We start from the raw sequence: 20,682 nt of genomic DNA, 5'->3' as shown, positions 1-20,682 counted from the left end.
ACAACCAAGGGATTTTGGGGTAATTTTTAAAATATTTTTTGTGGGGGGGGGAGAATAGGCTCAGGCTGCTTGTGTGTGGAGAAACACACAGAAACCAGAAAAAATAGGAAAAATTACAACAGAGTCACAAAGGTGAACTAACAAGTGAGAAAAGAAAGGGGCATTTTGGGGGGTAATTTTTAAATATTTTTTGGGGGATAGGCTGCTGGTGCAGGTGTATACACGCAATCCAGAAAACCTACAAGGAAGAAGGTCGGTACTAGGTAGATAGGTGGGGTAGATACTAGGTAGGGCTGAGGAGGGACTGACACTGAATTGAATATTATTACCTCACCTCCCCATGAGGACTCAAGGGAGGTAGCAAATAAATCTCTCTTCCCTCCCCAAATTATCCCACACTCACTCAAAACTAAAAAAAAAACCCACAATGGTAAATAAATAATAAAATCCAAGTAGAAATTTATTTATTTTATTTATTTACATCATTTATATACCACTTTCCTCCCCTAGGGGACCTAAAGCAGTTTACAACATACTATGCAAATAATGAACATAGTGTTAAAAATAGTCAAACCCATAGCATTTCAAACATCCCAAGTAAAAACAGATTAAAACAGTTAAAATCACACAATCCGAATGCAACAATTCAAGGTCAATCCAATGTCAGTTCTCCATTACACTTATTGTTCAATATCTCTTATTGCTGTTGAGAAAAGGTTTGGTCACACAACCAGGTTTTTAGTTTCTTCCTAAAGACCATGAGGGAGGGCGCAGATCTGATGTCACTGGGGAGGAAGTTCCACACCCTGGGGCCCACCACCTGAGAAGGCCCTGTCTCTCTTCGCCACCAATCGCGCCTGTGAAGGAGGCGGGATTGAGAGCAGAGCCTCCCCAGATGATCTTAGATTCTGGGCGGCCTTGTAGGAGCAGATACATTCAGACAGATAATATGGGCCAGAACCATTAAGGGCTTTATAGGCCAAAGCCAGCACTTTGTGCCCGGAAGCAGACTAGCAGCCAGTGGAGCTGGTGTAACAGAGGAGTTGTATGCTCCCTATACCCCGCTCCAGTTAGCAATCTGGCAGCCATTCGTTGGACTAGTTGAAGCTTCTGAGCAGTCTTCAGAGACAACCTCAAGTACTGCACATTGCAGTAATCAATCCTGAATGTAACCAGAGCATGGACTACCATGGCCAAGTCAGACTTCACAAGGTATGGGTGCAGCTGGCGCTCCAGGCTCAGTTATGAGTCCAGGATCACTCCCAGACTGTGAACCTGTGTCTTAAAGGGGTGTGTAACCCCTAGGCTTGTGAAATTTGTTTGTATGTTTGTTACATTCATATCTAATTTGAATCTAAAGCACTTTTGAAGTGATTTCCGACCCACCTGCTCACTGCCTTCCCAATATTAAGAATTTGAATCAAAAGGAGCCTTTGATTCTTAAGTCTCTGATGTCTTCGGATGTAGCTGTGACCAAGCCCCGCTGAGAGGTGAAGTCAAACATGTTGGCATGCCTCTCAGCCAATCAGGGCTGACAGAGGAGGAAGGGGGAGGCAGAGGCATCGTTCTTGTAGTCTTTTTTAAAAAAATGTTGTTTTAAAAAACTTTGAAAATTCCCCAAAAAATTAGTAGATGGGTGAAACATTATGTAATCCTGTTCAAAGATATGTGCTTGTGTGTCAATACAAGCTAAACCTGTGCTTCTCAGCCAATCAAGGCTGTTTTAAAAAAGCTTTAATAATTCCCTGAAATTCCGTGGATAAGTGAAACATTATGAAACTTGATGGGCAAAGCATGGTAAATTTGTCCTACTACTGTAGCAAGTTTCACCCCAAAAGCTTCAAAAATAAGGGAGATAGAAGCCCCTGAAGTTTCCCCAATAGTAACAGAGGAGCCATATGCCTGCTTTAAAACTGCATTTTCCAGATGTCCCAGTTCCTCTCTCCTCTTGACATTCCCCACCCCCTTTTGTCCTCACTCTTTCCTTATTAATAACATTGACCATCTTAACCAAACTTGGATGTTGTTTGTCCTAGTTTTCATCTGTGAATTCTTGGAGGGCATGAGAAGTTTAGAGGGGAAAGAGAGAGAGAGAGAGAGAGAGAGAGAGAGAGAGAGAGAGAGAGAGAGAGAGAGAGAGAATGGTGTAGTGTAGTGGTTTGAGAGTTGGACTCCAATTGTGGCTTGATTCCCCACTCAGCCATGGAAACCCACTGGGTGTTCTTGGGCAAGTCACACACTCTCAGCCCCAGAAAACCCAATCAAACAGGAAATAACACTTTCAAACCAGGAACAGATTTTCTTATTCAGAGGCTGATGGCCATCTGTCAGGAGTGGTTTGATGGTGTGATATGATTTCTGTTCCTGGTTGATAAATGTCATTTCCTAATTGGTTCTGTCATAAAAACATCACAAAACCTTATTACATTGCCAAAACTTTCTCTTTGCACAAGGGACATCATCCTATAAATAGCACATTACGGTCTGTTGAGTCTCTCTCCACAAATTTAACATAATTTCAGCCACAAAAACAAAGTTTCTGAAGTAGAACAACAACTTTCAAAATAAAGACAACCCAATAAACAGGAACTAACACTTTCAAACCAGGAACAGATTTTTGTTATTATTTTAAAAAATTATAAAAACTTGGTGAAATTTGGTGAGCTAACAGTGGTAAATATGTTTTACCACTGTAATAAGTTTCATCATCATAGCTCAAAAATGAGGGAGAGAGCAGTCCCTCACGTTTCCCCATTGACAGTAATGTTTTTCTTCATGCATATGCGCGTCTGCCATTAATGAGGTACATTCAAAGATTTGGAAGTTTCAGAAATTTTTGAACTTTTTGCCTTCAAAATTCAGAAGTGACTTTCGAACAGAGTTTACAACCATTTTTTTTCTGGATTGCACATACCTAGTAACCCCATCCAACACAAGTTGTAACTGCACGCCCTGTTCAGCCTTGCAACTGACCAGGAGTGCCTCTGTCTTGTCTGGATTCAAATTCAATTTGTTCACTTTCATCCAGACCATCACAGCAGCCAAACACCAGTTCAGGACCTGAACATACTCCTTAGCAGCAGGTAGAAAGGAGTGATAGAGTTGGACGTCATCTGCGTACAAATGGCACCCAACTCCAAAACCCTGGGTGATCTCTCCTAGTGGCTTCATGTATATGTTAAACAACATGGGGTACAGTATTGAACTCTGCAGGACCCCACAAGTCAATGGCTACGGGGCTGAGTAGGTGTCTCCCAGCAACACTTTCTGGGTACGGCCCTACAGGAAGTACCTCCAAGACCCATTCCCATGAGGCACTTCAGGAGGATACCATGGTCTACAGTATTGAAGCCTGCTGAGAGGTCCAGGAGAACTAACAGGGTCACACTCCCCCTGTCGAGATTCCTACGAATATCAACCACTAAAGCAACCAAGGCTGTTTCACTTCAGCCAGTAAAGTCAGACTGCACCGGATCCAGATAATCCGTTTCTTCCAAGAACACATGGAGTTGTGAGGCCACCACATATTTCATGACTTTGCCCAAAAAGGGGAGATTGGACACAGCCCAAAAATTGTTCAATTGAGTGGGGTCCAGTGATGGTTTTTTCAACAGCGGTTTTATAATAGCTTGTTTTAAGCTCGCTGGAAATTTGCCCTCCTGGAAGGAGGCATTAACCACCACCTTCACCCACTCGGCCAAACCCCCTCTGGCCTCCTTTACCAGCCAGGATGGGCAGGGGTCTAGGATGCATGTGGTCACCCTCACTTCTCCAAGGACCTTGTCCACATCCTTGAGCTGCACCAATTGAAATGGATCCACCAAAACTGGACAAGAAGGTGCTCCTGTTACATCCATAGAGTCTGCCGTGTCCAGATCGGAGCAGATCACAGCAACTTTGTCTGTGAAGAACTTGGCAAATGCTTCATAGCAGGCCGGCAAATGGTCAGGGACATACACACACAAATTAAGAAATACACACACAAAATATTATTTCAAACACACACCCCTGCCCTGCAAATCTATGCCCACCCATACCGCCCTAGCAGAATTTGGAAAATGAAAGGATGGAATAAGGAAGATTATAAAGATAATGAGATGTCAAAAGAAAAAGGATTCTCAAAATTAGTAACGCTAGTGCTCCTAAACAAAGGCAGGAAGAAACAAACGGCGCTAAGCACACACATTCTATCTCTCCAACACCACCCACAGGAAATGAAGGATCTTGCTCAGCTATATATAGAGACCAAGCTTTGCAAAAAGACACGTGATCTGCTTCCTTCTTCTGATTGGCCATGGCCAGGCTAATGGTGAAAAAAACTGTGTACAGCTGCTCTTGCCAATTATCGTTGGCCTGCAGCAGCCAGGCCCCACACCAGGGCGGCAGAGTGAAGAATATTAATCTGAATCAACAGATCTTTCCCAAATTTTTAGCTGAAATATAAGGCATCTCATTTTTCATTCCAGAAAGGTTCCAAATAGGTCCTTCCTGGTCTGTTTTCGGCGGCTCAGCTGTCAAATCACCAAAATTATCCAAAATTTGTATCAACCAATGGAATTTTGCACACCCCTATTGATAACAACTACTCAGAGTAGCTGAGTTTGGTAATGTGGTGTTTTGCTCATCACCCTCTTATTAAAATTTAGGGATAACCAGTATTTAAACTATGATCATTTTTCTTATCTGTCCATATCCAACCCTTGGTTTGCATTCATCCAGTGACCACCACACCTTTAAATCAAGTCAAGGGCAAGAATAATAAACTGTTACATTTACATAACACCTCACACTGATAAAGGAATGGAACAGGGGAAACATAAATCTATTATCTTAAGGCAAAAGAAAAGTCTGGCATACTAAATCACAATGCATTGCTTCGTATATCTATCCAAAATGCACTTACTCTTGGCGAAGTAGGTAAATCACAATGCAGCCCTTGATATATTTATCCAAGAAATACTTACTCTCAGGGAAGTAAGTACAAAATTGCAGCTTCTGATAAAGAGGCCATAAAAAGAGTCAAACTACACATCACACTCTATGCATGTAAGTATTTAATATTTAAATAGCAGCCCAGGAAAGTGGGCAAAGCAGTAACAGGACAATTATGAATGAAAGGAGTTTCTAAAGGCTTTTCCCCATGCCAGCTCTGCTCATAATCACTACCAAAGCTGCTATTAGTCTGAAAAGCTGGAAGCACCCATTGCTCTAGAAAGAATGTGGAAATATCCGCTAGAATTCTGTTGGTGATTAGAGTATGCCATTTGACAGCACAGCAGATTGAGTATTCAATATTTCCTTTTTTCCATTTCTCCCCCTGTCCTCAAAGGCACATTCATTTTGTGGCCAGAGAAGGATCAGGGTACCTGGACATTATGTCCCAGGGGCTCTATAGCACCCAGTGGCTGTTACTCTGATAGTGTCATATGGAAATGCAAGTCCACTTTATGTCTTTTGTGGTTGTTGTTGTTGCAGAGGGTAGTATTCTCTCCTGCCTTTTGCAATAGTCAACCTGCTCAGCTCATGATTTTCCTGTGATAGCCCCTAAAAAAGCCCTTGTGAGTCTGATGGAGAGTCCAAGGTCAAGTACAAGCATCTGGCTATGTCCTATCCCTGCACTCTCCATCAAACACAAAATGGTGATGTCATCCATCAAGACCCTGGCGGATATCCATCTTTTGCCAAGATCAGCTTTCAACAGATAGTCTCATTGGTTTGTTATGGACAAAAGATGCTTCTCCAATCCTCTTCACTTTCAACCATCATGGCAATGGCTAGAGGTTGAGGCTTTGGTCATATTGGAGAGGGAAAAGGCATACCAAGTTCAGTGATGACTAAAAGAAGACATGTGAGATTGTGAAGTGGGCTTGCATATAAAGTCATACATAGAGTTGGAAAAGCTCATCTTGTTTGTTTTCTAAACTCTGTGCATTTGAGGCTTTGACATGCTTATGCCAGTAACCCATGCCAGCCATTGATTATAGCACAATGGAGAAAGCTTTTGTGGATCCAGTCCCCTTCATTAGAAGAAAATGACCTCAGTGTCTACTCATTATGTCTGGATGCTATTGCATGTAGTAAAGTGGACTGTATTCTACAAACGTTGACATTGTGATAAGTTCAAAAGGCTTTAAGAGAATAGGTGTAGCAAAATCTGTTGTTTTTTTCTGCAGGTTCCAGCATGGGGATGAGTGGGTTGCTTTCTGATTAACAGCACCTGGTTTTTTAATCAGATGGCTGCTTTTCAATGGATGCCATATCCAGAAATGAACAAAGGACTTCAGTGGTTTGGACTAATGAACGGGATAGGGAGAGACAATAATTTTTCTATTATCTAAGTACACACATACATGGTATTTTAAAATGGCCACCTGACCTATATTGTGTGTGAGAGTAGGGGCAGATAAGGAAATGCTCTAACATTGCTGGTTTGTATATTTCAAAAAATGTAGATTCATGCAAATTAATGCTAATTTAGAACAGCTCCTTAGTATAATGATTAAGTTGTTAAAATAAAATATTCAGAAAGTTGGTGGAGGTGGGGGCTGAGAAGAGGCTTCAAAGCAATTGTCCCACAATCTTTTAGGTCAAACTGTAACACTGTTATGATCTACCAAGAGAATTTCTACTGGCCCTTAATGTATTATTATAGTTTGTGTTTCTCTGTGTCATGCACAACACGCATACACACCAATCATTCTTAAGCATATTTGCTTAATATATAAAGTGAAAAGCAGACTAGTTTCACATTCCTGTGCCCATTGCTTTACTGACACAAAAAGCAACAGGTCTGACTCATCTTACTTGGGCAAGGTCGTGGAACATGTGGTGGCCGCACAACTCCAGACATTCTTGGATGATACTGATTTTCTAGATCCGGCACAGTCTGGCTTCAGGCCGGGGCATGGTACCGAGACTGCCTTGGTCGCCTTAGTCGATTATCTACGCCAGGAACTGGACAGGGGGAGTGTGTCCCTGCTGGTTCTGCTGGACCTCTCAGCAGCCTTCAATACCGTTGATCATGGCATCCTTCTCGGACGCCTTGCGGGAATTGGACTTGGAGGTACTGTTCTGCAGTGGCTCCGCTCATTCCTGGAGGGCCGGTCCCAAATGGTGTCACTGGGGGACACCTGCTTGGCCCCACAACCATTGACTTGTGGGGTCCCGCAGGGTTCTGTACTGTCCCCCATGTTGTTTAACATATACATGAAGCCGCTGGAAGAGATCATCCGGAGTTTCGGGGTTCGGTGTCATCTGTACGCAGATGATGTACAGCTCTGTCACTCCTTTCCACCTGTTACTAAAAAGGCTGTCCAGGTCCCTAACCGGTGTCTGGCCACTGTGTCGGACTGGATGAGGGCGAACAAATTGGAACTCAATCCAGACAAGACGGAGGTCCTCCTGGTCAGTCGTAAGGCTGAACAGGGTATAGGGTTGCAACCTGTGTTGGATGGGGTCGCACTCCCCCTGAAGACACAGGTTCACAGTCTGGGAGTTCTGGACTCATCGCTGAGCCTGCAGCCCCAGGTTTTGGCAGTGGCCAGGGGAGCCTTCGCACAACTTAGACTTGTGTGCCAGCTACGCCCGTACCTTGGGAAGCCGGACTTGGCCACGGTGGTCCACACTCTGGTTACATCCCGTTTGGACTACTGCAATGCTCTCTATGTGGGGTTGCCTTTGAAGATGGCCCAGAAGCTCCAACTAGTACAACGAGCGGCAGCCAGATTAATAACTGGAGTGGCATACAGGGAGCGTACCACCCCCCTGCTAAGCCAGCTCCACTGGCTGCCAATATGCTTATTTATTTCGTGTCAAAAGCATTTCACGACAAATACATTTCAAAATGATGCCAATATGCTACCGAGCCCAATTCAAAGTGCTGGTCTTGACCTATGAAGCCCTAAACGGTTCTGGCCCAAACTACTTGTCCGAACGTATCTCCTCTTATGAAACTACTAGGTTGTTAAGATCATCTGGAGAGACCCTGCTCTTGGTCCCACCTGTCTCGCAGGCGCGGCTGTGGGAACAAGGGACAGGGCCTTCACGGTGGTGGCTCCCCAGCTGTGGAATGCCCTCCCTAGTAGTGTTCGACAAGCTCCAACTCTCCTAGGTTTCAGGAAAGCAATGAAGACATGGCTATGTACTCAAGCGTTTGAGGAGTAACATCTGAAGTCGATATGACGTGAATCAAGGTGCGCATGAAGGTGTTGAATTGAACTATACATGCATTTTAAATTTTATAATTCATGGTTTTATAGAGTCTAATTAGAGTTTTAATTGATGTGGCACTGTTTTATTGTTTATTAATATGTCTTTATTGTATTGAATGTATTTTGGGCAATGTAATTTGCCAACTGTTGTAAGCTGCCCTGAGTCCCTCCAGGTGAGAAGGGCGGGGTAAAAATGATGTAAATAAATAAATAAATAACTATGGAACCTCTCCATATGAACCAGAATATGGAAAGCTTTTATATATTATACTACTTTAGCAATGTGACTTTTAATAGAATTGTTATTTTTTTAACTTTTGCAAAACACATGTTTAGCTAAAAAAAAATTAGCTAAAACTTAGCCAGGAGAAAGACTAAGAAACAGGGTAAAACCAGGATTCTGGATCTCATGGAAAACCTACAGGAATGTTTCCCTCCTCTTCAGACCCACCACTTTTTACATGAGCAAAACACATACTCAAAAAAAGAGTATGTCCCTTCCATGTCTTTATTTTCTTCTGTCTTCTTGATTACATTCTCTAAGTACAGAGTATGTTTAACTATTTCAAAGTCTTTGGTAACCATATTAAAAGTATGTAAATCATTTATGCTCATTATGTTTGTCTTCTTAATTTCATCTGTGATTTTGTGCTTTTGTCCTTTCTTCCTTAACTTTCAGCAGTAGCAATTCTAAGTCTTTGCTGTTTTCTGAAAGTAATATGATGTTATCTGAATATCTTAAATTGTTAATATTACTTTTCCTGGTTTTCATGACAGCTTCTTATAAGTATAATCTTGCACAGATAGGATGATAAAAGGCAGCCTTGTCTGACTTCCTTGCCAATGGAAAACCATCTGTTTCTCCATATTATGTCCAGACAGTGACATCTTATCAGGATAATCAGATGTTGTGACAGTCATTGAGAAAACCATCATTGATCAGGATCCACTGAGTTTCTATTGTTTTTAAACTTGTAATCTATAAGGCATAGAATTATATTTTTCTGATTTTTTTTCATGACTTTCATTATATACTTGCAACATGATCCCCTGCATCTCTTCCTTTTCTGAGCCCAGCATTATCATCTGATATTACTTGCTCTATATGTGGTCAAACCACATTCCACCTTCTTACTACACATGCTCTGCAGCTCCAGTCATTCTTTTTATTTCTGAGTATGTGAGCAGCTTACTGTATCATCAACTTAAGACCAGTGGAAACAGTGCTACTCATACTTGTCCTTTGTTCTTTCCTGGTAGCTCATCATGCCTTCCAATTTTGGATTGTATCAAGTCAGGATTTCAATCCCCAGAACAGGTTCAACACCTTGGATATTTCCCTTAAAGTTTAGATCAAACTTAAGAATAAATTAATTTTCCTACAAATACACTGCTACAGCCTTAAGACATTGTTTGGGATTTCTAGCAGTATTTTTAGGGCTGAAAACAACCTGACTCTCAGACTGCCTTCTTCTCCACAGCTCTGCCATTTGATCACAGCACATTCTTCCTTTAACATCTTCATTTTCCCCATTGGAGCCCAAAAAGGTCAAAGCAAATCAGCAAGAATGGGAGGTGAGGGAGGGCAGAAGGGGGCCCCGGCTGGGTGCCAATTAGCAGAAAGTGCAATTGGATAAATATAGAAAGAGAGAAGCTTGACCTTCATTTCATTATAGGACAGAAGCAGGCATTGGGTAAGAGTTACTATTATTGTCTCTAACAGAGAACCCATAAAAAGCCTTCTGTTGTATGTCATTTTTTTGCTATGCTGTTGTGTTGTTCCTGGAGGGCTCCAGGAGTGGTCAAACCCATGTTTTAGAAAAAAAAACTGTTGTGGGGAAAAGCACGAAAAATCTATAGACCACAGAAATGGTCCTCATGTGGCTCACTCTTCCCCGAATATTCAAAGAATGCCTTGCAGGCTGTAAGACAAGAAGATCTATATGTTTTCAATTTCTGTCTTACTTAAAATCCAAGGATTGGAGGAAGAAATGTTACCCCAACTCTGCTTCAAGGAACAATTTTCTGCAATGGTTTTATGGCATAAAGCGGCTGCAAAAGGACAGTTCAATTGATGTAATCGTTTTTAGATGTTGCCTAGCATATTCAACTCATTTGAAAAAGCCAGCAGCTGCTCCAGCAGAATTTGTCTTTGCTGGCAAATTTGAGAGCTGCTCCTTAGAAATGCATGATAAGGTTTAATTATAAATTTGAAATCTAAGAATCCATCCACCTCCCAAAGAGCCTATTATCCCAATTGATATTTCATCCATGTTAACTGTTAGATTGTAAGGAATTGGCTGGTGGTGGTTGATTTTATCAGCTGGCCATCAGTTGCAGCTGCCCTGTGACAAACAAAGAAGGTGGCAGCAGACATTGAGAAACTCCAGTTTGTACACATTACTGTTTTTACCCTTGGCTACAGCTACTTCTTTAAGAAACTGACAAAGTACCAGAAGGCTAGTGCGCCCCTACCATAATAATAATAATAATAATAATAATAATAATAATAACAACAACAACAACCCCCCATCGGGTGCTGCCTTGTCGTTGGTGGTGGGCTTAACTGCTTCTATGATGTTGAGAACTGTGCTGGCAGTAGTGTAAACTACCAGCAGGTCAACCAAGCCAGAGTGGTCTCAACTGAGAAGTAGAACTAAGTGCACCCAACCCATTTAAATATGGTGAAACAAACTCTAAAGAAGTCTATACTATACCCAGGATAATAAGGACCATGACAAGTGCTACTCCTGGGCACTCATCGACAAGTGGGCTACAGGAACCAGGACCCATTGCTGAGTAACCAGGGCATGGGCCTGTAGGGCAACTGGAAGCAAAACAACTACAGAAGCGGCAGAAATTCTCAATGCCACAGAACTGAACTGTCATGAACTGCTATTATAGATCAGAACCACAAAAACGTGGATACCAAAAATGGATGTACCAGCTATGGAAACTTGAATATCCAGATTCAACTGTAACTGAACAGAGGCTTGCTGGCCAGCGGAGATACATCACCAAGAAAAAGGTGCTCAGCGAAGTCACACTTTAAGAAATAAAAAGTAACTGTGAAACAGAAGAGCAAACAACTGTGGAAACAGCTGCAGAAGATCTAATGACTTCTGAGCCCACTGAACATATGGAGCCAGAGAAAACACAGGAATTTTTCAAGACAATGAGCATGAAGAGCCTGTGGCCATTGCTTATACTACACCTGGCACATTGACCATGAAGCAACAAGAACTTAAAGAAAAATTTTGGACCCATGCTGTATTGAAGGAAGGAAGGCAAAGACTGCCAACACTGAAGACAGTACCAAGAAAACATCTGGCACCTTTAATGAATGATGTGAATGCTGCACTCACAACTGTTGAGATAACAACAGAAGAAACCAACCAGCTTGCATACAGCACAGCAGTGATTGTAACACAAGAACTGGGGATACAACAACTGAAACGCGCAAGAAAAATTATTGGAAAACCAAAATGGAAAATAAGGCTGGAGTTAAAAATCAGGAGCCTACGATCAGATGCAAGCAATCTAAAAAATATGAAGGAGCAAAAACTGAAGAATGTCAAAACAAAGAATTACCCAATTGAAAAATATTGGCTGAACACAAGAAAAATGGAAGAAGCTCTTGAAATTGCGAAACAACAAATCATGGCAACAGCCAGAAAAATTGAGTGGTATGAAGCTAGAGTCATCCAATACAAACAAAATCAACTCTTCCAATTCTACCAGAGTCTGAATCAGCAGGTGGCTGTGAAAAATGAAAAACCAGAAAAAACAGCTACAAATGCATTCTGGAAAGATCTGTGGGAAACAGAAAAAGGTTACAACAAAAAAGCTGAGTGGATAAAAGACTTTGAACAAGATTAGATCCTTGGAAATAACAACAGAAATGATCACTGAAAGAGTGAAAAAAAAGTCAAGAACTGGACATCACCTGGAAATGATCAACTGCACGGAGTTTGGCTTAAATATCTGAGTAGCCTGCACTCAAAAATGGCCGAACAATTCAATGAGATGCTGCAAACTGGAAACATTAGCAAATGGATAACAACTGGGAAGACATATTTGATACAGAAAGATCCAGCAAAAGGGGCAATACCAGGAAACTACAGGCCAATAACATGTCTGCCTACAATGTTCAAACTGCTGACAGGCATAATAGCTGATCAGATCCAAGATTACTTGGAGGAAAATAACATCTTGCCAGTAGAACAAAAAGGCAATAAAAGAAGAAGTAGGGGTACAAAAGATCAGCTTCTGATTGACAAAATGATACTGGAGAATTGCAAAAGCCACAAAAAAACTCTAAAAAACTTGGATTACAAAAAAGCATTTGACTCATTGCCACATTGTTGGATCATAAAATGTCTAGATGTCATTGGGGTTTGTGAAAATACAGTAGAGTCTCACTTATCCAACATAAACGGGCCGGCAGAACGTTGGATAAGCGAATATGTTGGATAACAAGGAGAGATTAAGGAAAAGCCTATTAAATATCAAATTAGATTATGATTTTACAAATTAAGCACCAAAACATCATGTTATACAACAAATTTGATAGAAAAAGTCATTCAGTACGCAGTAATATTATGTTGTAATTACTGTATTTACAAATTTAGCACCAAAATATCACAATGTATTGAAAACATTGACTACAAAAATGCGTTGGATAATCCAGAACGTTGGATAAGCGAGTGTTGGATAAGTGAGACTCTACTGTATTCTAAAGTTAACCGAAACAGCAATGAAACAATGGAAAACTGAGTTGTTTGTGGGCAACGAAAGCTATGGAACTGTTAACTTCAGGAGAGGAATTTTCCAGGGTGACTCACTGTCATCACTGCTGTTCATCATTGCAACGGTCCCTCTGTCAGTAATTCTACAGAAAACAAACCTGGGCTACCAAACAACAAGAAATTCACTAAAAATTTCCCACTTGCTATACATGGATGATCTAAAGTTTTATGGAAAATCAGAAACAGAAATCCAATCACTGACCAACACAGTCAGAATCTTTAGCACTGACATCAGTATGGAGTTTGGCCTAGACAAAAGTGCCACAGTGGCATTAAAGAAAGGGAAAATGACTCACAGCAAGGGCATAGAGATGCCAAATGGACAAACCATAAAATGCAATCAGCCTGAAGCCTATAAAAATCTGGGCATACTACAATTAGAAAATATCAAGCATGGGCATGTGAAAAATGTGGTCAGCAAAGAATATATCCAAAGAGTCAGAAAGGTTTTGAAGAGCAAATTAAATGGCGGAAATACGATCAAGGCTATCAACACCTGGGCCATCCCCGTCATTAGATACACTGCTGGAATTGTGATCTGGACACAAGCACAGCTAGATGATCTAGACAGAAAAACAAGAAAACTGATGACAATTCACTACTCATTACACCCACATAGTGATGTCGACAGACTTTACCTGCCCAGAAAATCAGGAAGCAAAGGGCTTCTGCAAGTGAAACAAACGGTAGAGGAAGAGAAACATGCCCTGGCAGATTATGTGAAAGACAGTCAAGAACCAGCATTGAGGGAAGTCAACAGTAGTAAACTGCTTCAAGTTCAAAATACAAAGAGTGAATACCGTAAAAACACAATCCAGAGCAGAAGAGAAAATTGGCAAAAGAAGGCTCTCCATGGACAGTTCCTAGGAAAAATTGAGAGTCAAATTGACAAAGGAAAAACATGGCTATGGCTCACAAATGGAACTTTGAAAAAGGAGATGGAGGGCCTGATTCTGGCAGCCCAAGAACAAGCCATTAGAACCAATACCATCAAAGCCAAAATTGAAAAGTTGACAACAGATCCCAAATGTAGGGTCTGCAAGGAAGCAGATGAAACAATAGATCACATCCTCAGCAGCTGCAAGAAGATCACACAGACAGACTACAAGCAGAGGCATAACACCGTTGCTCAAATGATTAATTGGAACTTGTGCCACAAATACCATCTGCCTGCGACAAAGAACTGGTGGGATCACAAGCTGGAAAAAGTTACAGAGAATGAGCATGTCAAGCTACTCTGGGACTTCCGAATTCAGACAGACAGGGGTTTGGAGCACAATACTCCTGACCTCACGATCGTGTTAAAAGACAAAGTATGGATTGTCGATGTTGCAATCCCAGGTGATGGCAGGATTGAGGAGAAACAACTGGAAAAGCTGACACGATATGAGGATTTAAAGATCGAACTGCAAAGACTCTGGCACAAGCCAGTCAAGGTGGTCCCAGTGGTGACCGGCACACTGGGTGCAGTGCCTAAAGACCTTGGCCTGCACTTAAACACAATCGCCGCTGACAAAATTACCATCTGCCAGCTGCAGAAGGCCACCTGACTGGGATCTGCTAGCATTATTCGCCGATACATCACACAGTCCTAGATACTTGGGAAGTGTCCAACGTGTGATCCAATTCAACAGCCAGTAGAGTGTCTGCTGTGGACTCATCTTGTTGTGTTTCAAATAATAATAATAATAATTAATAATACTTTATTTGTATCCCACCCCAGCTCCCCAGAGGGACTTGGGGTGGCTTGCAAGTGGCAACAATGCAAACCAAGAACAATATACAATATACAGCAAATAAACTACCTCCTGCTGGTAAAAGCAATGTACAGCTGCATTTTAATCACCTGAAAAAAAGACTGGATTATGATTGCTGGGTGGTTTGTTTAGGTGGCTCTCCAAAGCCCAACTTGGCCCAGAATAATTCAGATGCAACCTAACTGAACTCTCCAATAATATCATCCTATGTTCATGATGGACAATAATTACAAACATCTAAGACACATTTAGATATAGGAGTCAAATCTCATGACACATACATATACAGCAGGCTGTATATGTATCTCTATCAATATATCTATATTTTATTTTGATTTTTTTAATTGACAACTTTTCATAAGTTAGCAGAATAAATTTGGCAGAGGTCATTGCCTCTTCTGTGTTAAACTTACCACATTTCAGAGGAGTAGGTTCAGGGACATTTGTGCAAATCAGTCTTTCTGGAGGTGTAAATGGTAGGGCAATGAGAGTTCCCCCTCCCAAATAAGAATTATGTATCCTAAGTAAAATGGTTCTCCAGTCCTCCAATTTCTAGCACTGCAGAGTGGAGATTATTGATAACTTCACAGCTATAGGAATTGTGCAACCAGACCTAGCTTTTGAACAGCATGAATTATCAAAAGGTAAGCATTTTAAGGTTCATAGGTGATGCCAAAGACAAGATATAAGCCTGGCAAAGAGAAGGAATCCCAAGTGGCTGTGGGTGCTGCTTTCAGTGAATATACTGAAAAAGAAGTGGAGTTACGGGAATGTGGGGGATGAGTTAAATTCAGCTGTGTATTCAACTAGTGCCATTTGCAAAGGAAATGAAAAAGATAACTCCCAAAGGAACGGTTGGTGCTGGAAGCATCAAAAGGTATTTCAATAACTGTAAAAAGTTTGCAATAGAATGCTTACATAAGAAATTATGTAGGAATTCTGTTTGAATGTTCCCTTTTTGTTTTTGATCTGCATTGTTCTTTTAACTTTAATCCCAATTTTGCCAGTTTGAGTCTAATTTTTGGCAGGAAAGTGGGAAACAAATATATCCACAATTACTAACAGTAACAACAAGAAGAACAATAGAACCTTTACATTTATTGTGTTGGCATTGCTTTGGTTTTTTTACTTACTGTTTTTCTTTGGCTATCTAAATTGTATTTCTAAATGCTCAATGGAAGTATTAAATTACTCAAATGTGAGAAGTTTTGGAGGGGAAGGGAAAAATCATGGAGGGGGATTTCTGATTGGAGGCAATGCCCCCTGCTCCCCATAGCTGCTCCCCTGCTTTACAGTTTGGGTGATGGAGGGAGGGAAATAAGTAACAAAAGAAGGCAATACTCTCTCTCTCTCTCCCCCCCCCCCTCTCTCTCTCTCTCTCTCTCTCTCTCTGTATTATGTTAATTAAAAATGTTTAGAATAAAATGAGTATAGTTTAAAAAACATTTTTGGAAGGCGTATGTTCTATAGTGTCCTGCAAAAATGTCAAAAGAATTAATTCAGAGACCTGAGAGTGAAAAGCCATGTAAAAGCTTTGTTTGTTTTAGGGCCATTTAACACCAAAGCCATATAAGGTAAAATGGAACAAGGTCAATGGTGGATGCAAACCATACAGTGGCAGAGAAAGAGAAGCACGTGAAGGTCATAAATAATGCCATAAATAAAAGTATAATCCTAGCAAAGAGGGGGAAACTCTTTCAAAGAGAACACCCAATACTATACCCTTCCAAATACAAGTGATTTCAGGTTGTCACAGTGAAAACTGAAGGGAAGAAGGGATTTCAACAGATGTTACTTGTAATGCAACGGTATTGGGTGCCTCCTTGTACAATGCAGAAAAACTACTTACACTGTCATAACTAAGCCTATGCTAGCTATGGTTGTCCACTATTATAAGAGATGCTCCCTACAGAAAAGATGTAAAGGTTTTCTTTTTATACTAAATATACTAAATAAGATGCCAAAATCCTGTATTTCAGGCTGTTGACACTTCATAAAAACAGAAATGTATGCACTGTGTAATTTATGAATGTGTACAATGTGTTAATTTTACACAGAAATACATGGCTAGCTTTTTGTTTGTTGCTGTGTGCTCTCAAGACCTTTCAAATTCAAAGCAATCCTAAGGCAAACCTCTCATGGGGTTTTCTTGGAAGGATTTGTTCAGAGGTGGGTTGCCTTTGCTTTCCTCTGAGGTTGAGTGTGTTTCTGTTGCCAAGCAGTGATTCAAACCTTGTTCTTCAGAGTCACAGTCCAACACTACACCATGCTGTCTCTCTTCACCCAGAAATCAATACTTTCATTTGGTATTTAGGTAGAACACAAACTTAATAGCTACTAGTTAATAGCTATTGCCTGACTATTAACCTCATGTCAGGCATTTTGACTGTCCCGTAAATTATTGCTGGTTTGAAAACTTGGCGATACAAATTATCATCATAGGTCACCCATAGGATCCAGGTCTATAACTTGTTCTGGGACCCTTTCCAGCAGGAAAGCAGGGTATAATACTTTCAATAAGTAAACAAATACTCCCTTGCTATCCAGTATATGTGTTGTTGGACTATTGGATACACTTAAAGACATGGGTTTGAACTTGTGAGTGTCAGTGGAAAGATTCCACACTATTTATTCCATTTTATTCATAAGGAGACAAACAGGGAAGCCGGAATGGGCCCCTCCCTGCTGTCCTTCCAGCGGCAGGCTAAAACATTTTTATTCAGTCAGGCTTTTAAAGAAGAGGGTTTTTAAAGATCATGTCAGGGGCTGCTGTGGTTTTATTTTTTTTAATGGATTTAATCTGTATTGTTTTGAATACTAATGATGTTTAATAATGTTTTAATATTTGTAGATGTTAAATTGCATTGCAGTACTTTTGGTGTTAGCCACTTTGAGTCTCCTTATGGAGAGAGAAAGCAGGATATAAATTATTATTATTATTATTATTATTATTATTATTATTATTATTATTATTATTATTATTAAACACTCCCTGCCTGCTCCCAGCATTCTGCTCAATTTGGGTTCTGGTTAAACCTCCAGAAAACTGAATTTACACCTCCTTGTGGGCAAGCGAGTTAGAATGAGGCTTCATTCATTAGCACTGCAAAAAGACAGAGAAAATCAATATGTGTTAGATCGTTAGGAGCTATTTGCCTGTTATAATTACTTGTTCTCTATTTCTATGCCCACCTTATTTTGTTACACAGGGTAATAAAGAGAGTACATTATTCATTCATGCTGAGAAAGGCAGCACATGTTGGATTTCTACCTGTTGCATAGTCCTATGCCTTACAGCCTCTATAAAGGAGGTGGAGGAAGGGGGAAACTGGTTTCTCCATGTAATATTTTATATGATGGAAAGCCTAGTAACCCTCTGGGACTGGAGTCCTGAAACAGTAGAGGATTAGGCTCAGGCTGCACTCCCTTTTGGACCTTATTAAGGAGGTACAAATCACCCCCACTGCCAATGTTATGAAATGTACAGCCATTATTTTGCTGTGATTAATTACCCACCTGGTCCTCCGGAAGAGAGCTTCCCTGGGTCTCCATGTAGGACCTAGAGACAAAATGTTTATTGTAAAGGTGAACTGCAAATTAAAATTAATTAAGAGGAAATTCATGCTGGCATAAAAGGGTCCAAGCTGTGGGTTGTGTTCTACTTTGCTCTTTACAGAGGATGGGCAAGGCATGTAGAGCACTCAGACATATATCTTGGCAGAAGGAGTATTTGTGTTTGCTATGGAAACATTGCATTGACAATAGCTAAGGTGATCTTTTTAGAAAGCTTTCTAGAGCTGATCCCATGAAATGGCTGTATCTTAGCCCCAATGAATATTATCTGCCTCTAGTTGACCCTGCTAAAATCACACTCACCTGTTCAAATCCATATTCAAAGGCCACACAGCTCCCCCTACCTGAAGCAATCCCCATACGAAAAGATTTTGTGTTCACCGTATCAGATCATTCTAGGTCACACAGCCACTGCTTTTCTTCTTGACATGCTTAAACCTGTCAACAGTTCTTGTTCTCCTATCATCTGGCCACCCATGTACACTCCCATTAGAGGGCTCCCCTGTACATTCCCCTTCCCTTCTCACCCAAGTGCCTGGCGCCCCTTCCACAAAGCTCTATATGAAATCCACAATGAACTGGATTATATGGCAGTGTGGACTCAGATAATCCAGTTCAAAGCAGATATTGTGGATTATCTGCCTTGATATTCTGGGTTATTTGACTCTATGGAAGGGCCCTGAGCAACTATGGGAATTTTAAATGTCATAACTGAAGTTGAATAAGGAGGCTTTCATTATCTCAGCAGACACACTTATGAGATGAAGGGAAGGTAGTGTGTGGGTCAACAATGAAAGGGCAGTGGGAAGGGACCCTGGCATCTCTTTCCTCATTTCTTCTCCTTGTTCTGCTCCCTCTATCAGCCCTGGAGACACATGCTTTATGCATCCTCCCTCCTGCTACCCCCACCCCACCACACAACCCTCTTTCCTGTACCTGCCCCAGGGCATGAGTGAGTGAGTAAGTGATGGAGTGAATATACCCACCCTCCCTCTTTCTAATCCCCCATCTGACCCAAAAGGCATTGGGGGGGGGGGGTGTTGCATTCAAGCAGAGGAGCATTGTGTGTTCCAACAGAACTAAGGATGAATCATTTTGCAGGTGTGGTTTCAGCCTAAATCCTTCAGTTCGAGAACTTAGATCTCCTTTGGTAAGTGGAAGAGTGCTAAAATGTGAAAATAATAGGATGCCAACTGGAGTTGGAAACAAGAAACTTCAAGCCCTCCTCCTTCTTCTCCCATCTGGCTTACTGCTTTACAAAAATCACCTTTCCTGTTCAGCTCGAAGGATAAGGAGGGGAAGAACACTATCTCAATAGATAATGGGGCCAGGATCTCTGTTGAAATTGTCTTATCGAGGTTCTGCAGCCATAAACGTTATTATGAGGTTACTAAAACTCTACAAATGCATGAGACTGTGGGCTTTGCCTATCTTGACAGATACACACACACATACTGGACTGTTCTTTTTTGCCTTTCTAATAATGATTTGGAGAGAGGTTATGGCATTGAAAGCAGATTGCTACTTTAAACTACGTTTTTACATTCTGTTTTGTCCATCATAGGCACAAAGTGTCCCAATATAAACTGTGTCCTCCAACCTGTTCTTAAATCTAAATGTTACCATGTCATTTCACAAATATTTGAATTTATTGTCAAAGAATTCAATAGTGAACATGTTTAGTGAAGATGTTAGCAAAAAGCCAAAGTTCACATGGCCAGGAAAAAGAGCCACGACTCTTTGTTCATCATTCTGGTTGTTCTTTCAAAGCAATTGACAGAATTGGAAGATCTTTCCAGATTTCTGGATAATCTAGCCCTATGCAGACAATTTCAAATTGATCTTCAATTCAATGTTATAACTATAATTTGCTCATCAAAACCCTTGGAATTATAGCAAATTACACAATCTCACACACACACACACACACACATAAATTGGCCATGAAACCCATACAAGGTATTTCTCCCAGGCAGATCTGGTACTAATAGAGACTTTTGTGGAGTAAAAATTTGCCAGCCTTCTTACCTTATTAACATACAATCAGGAAACACATCTTGTGGAGGACCACAGTTTCTTAGATACCACTCAGTGGACCATCCTGGATCAATGCGCAGGGGATAGCCCTGACAGGGACAGTGCATCACCACAGTCACACTTATGTAATCATGCAAATGCTCCATCCCCAATCATAGACCAGGAGCAACAGGAACATCCTTGGGAGAGTAATGGGCTCTCGGATGTATCTCAATGGATTGTCATTGATGAATGCACTGGGGATGTTGAGGAGGAGGACAACACTTTACACCTACATGATTCACTTCAACAGGAACA

Source organism: Anolis carolinensis, chromosome 2 (assembly GCF_035594765.1).
Source record: "Anolis carolinensis isolate JA03-04 chromosome 2, rAnoCar3.1.pri, whole genome shotgun sequence".
In the NCBI taxonomy this organism is placed as follows: Eukaryota; Metazoa; Chordata; class Lepidosauria; order Squamata; family Dactyloidae; genus Anolis; species Anolis carolinensis.
This window is presented reverse-complemented; position numbering follows the sequence as displayed.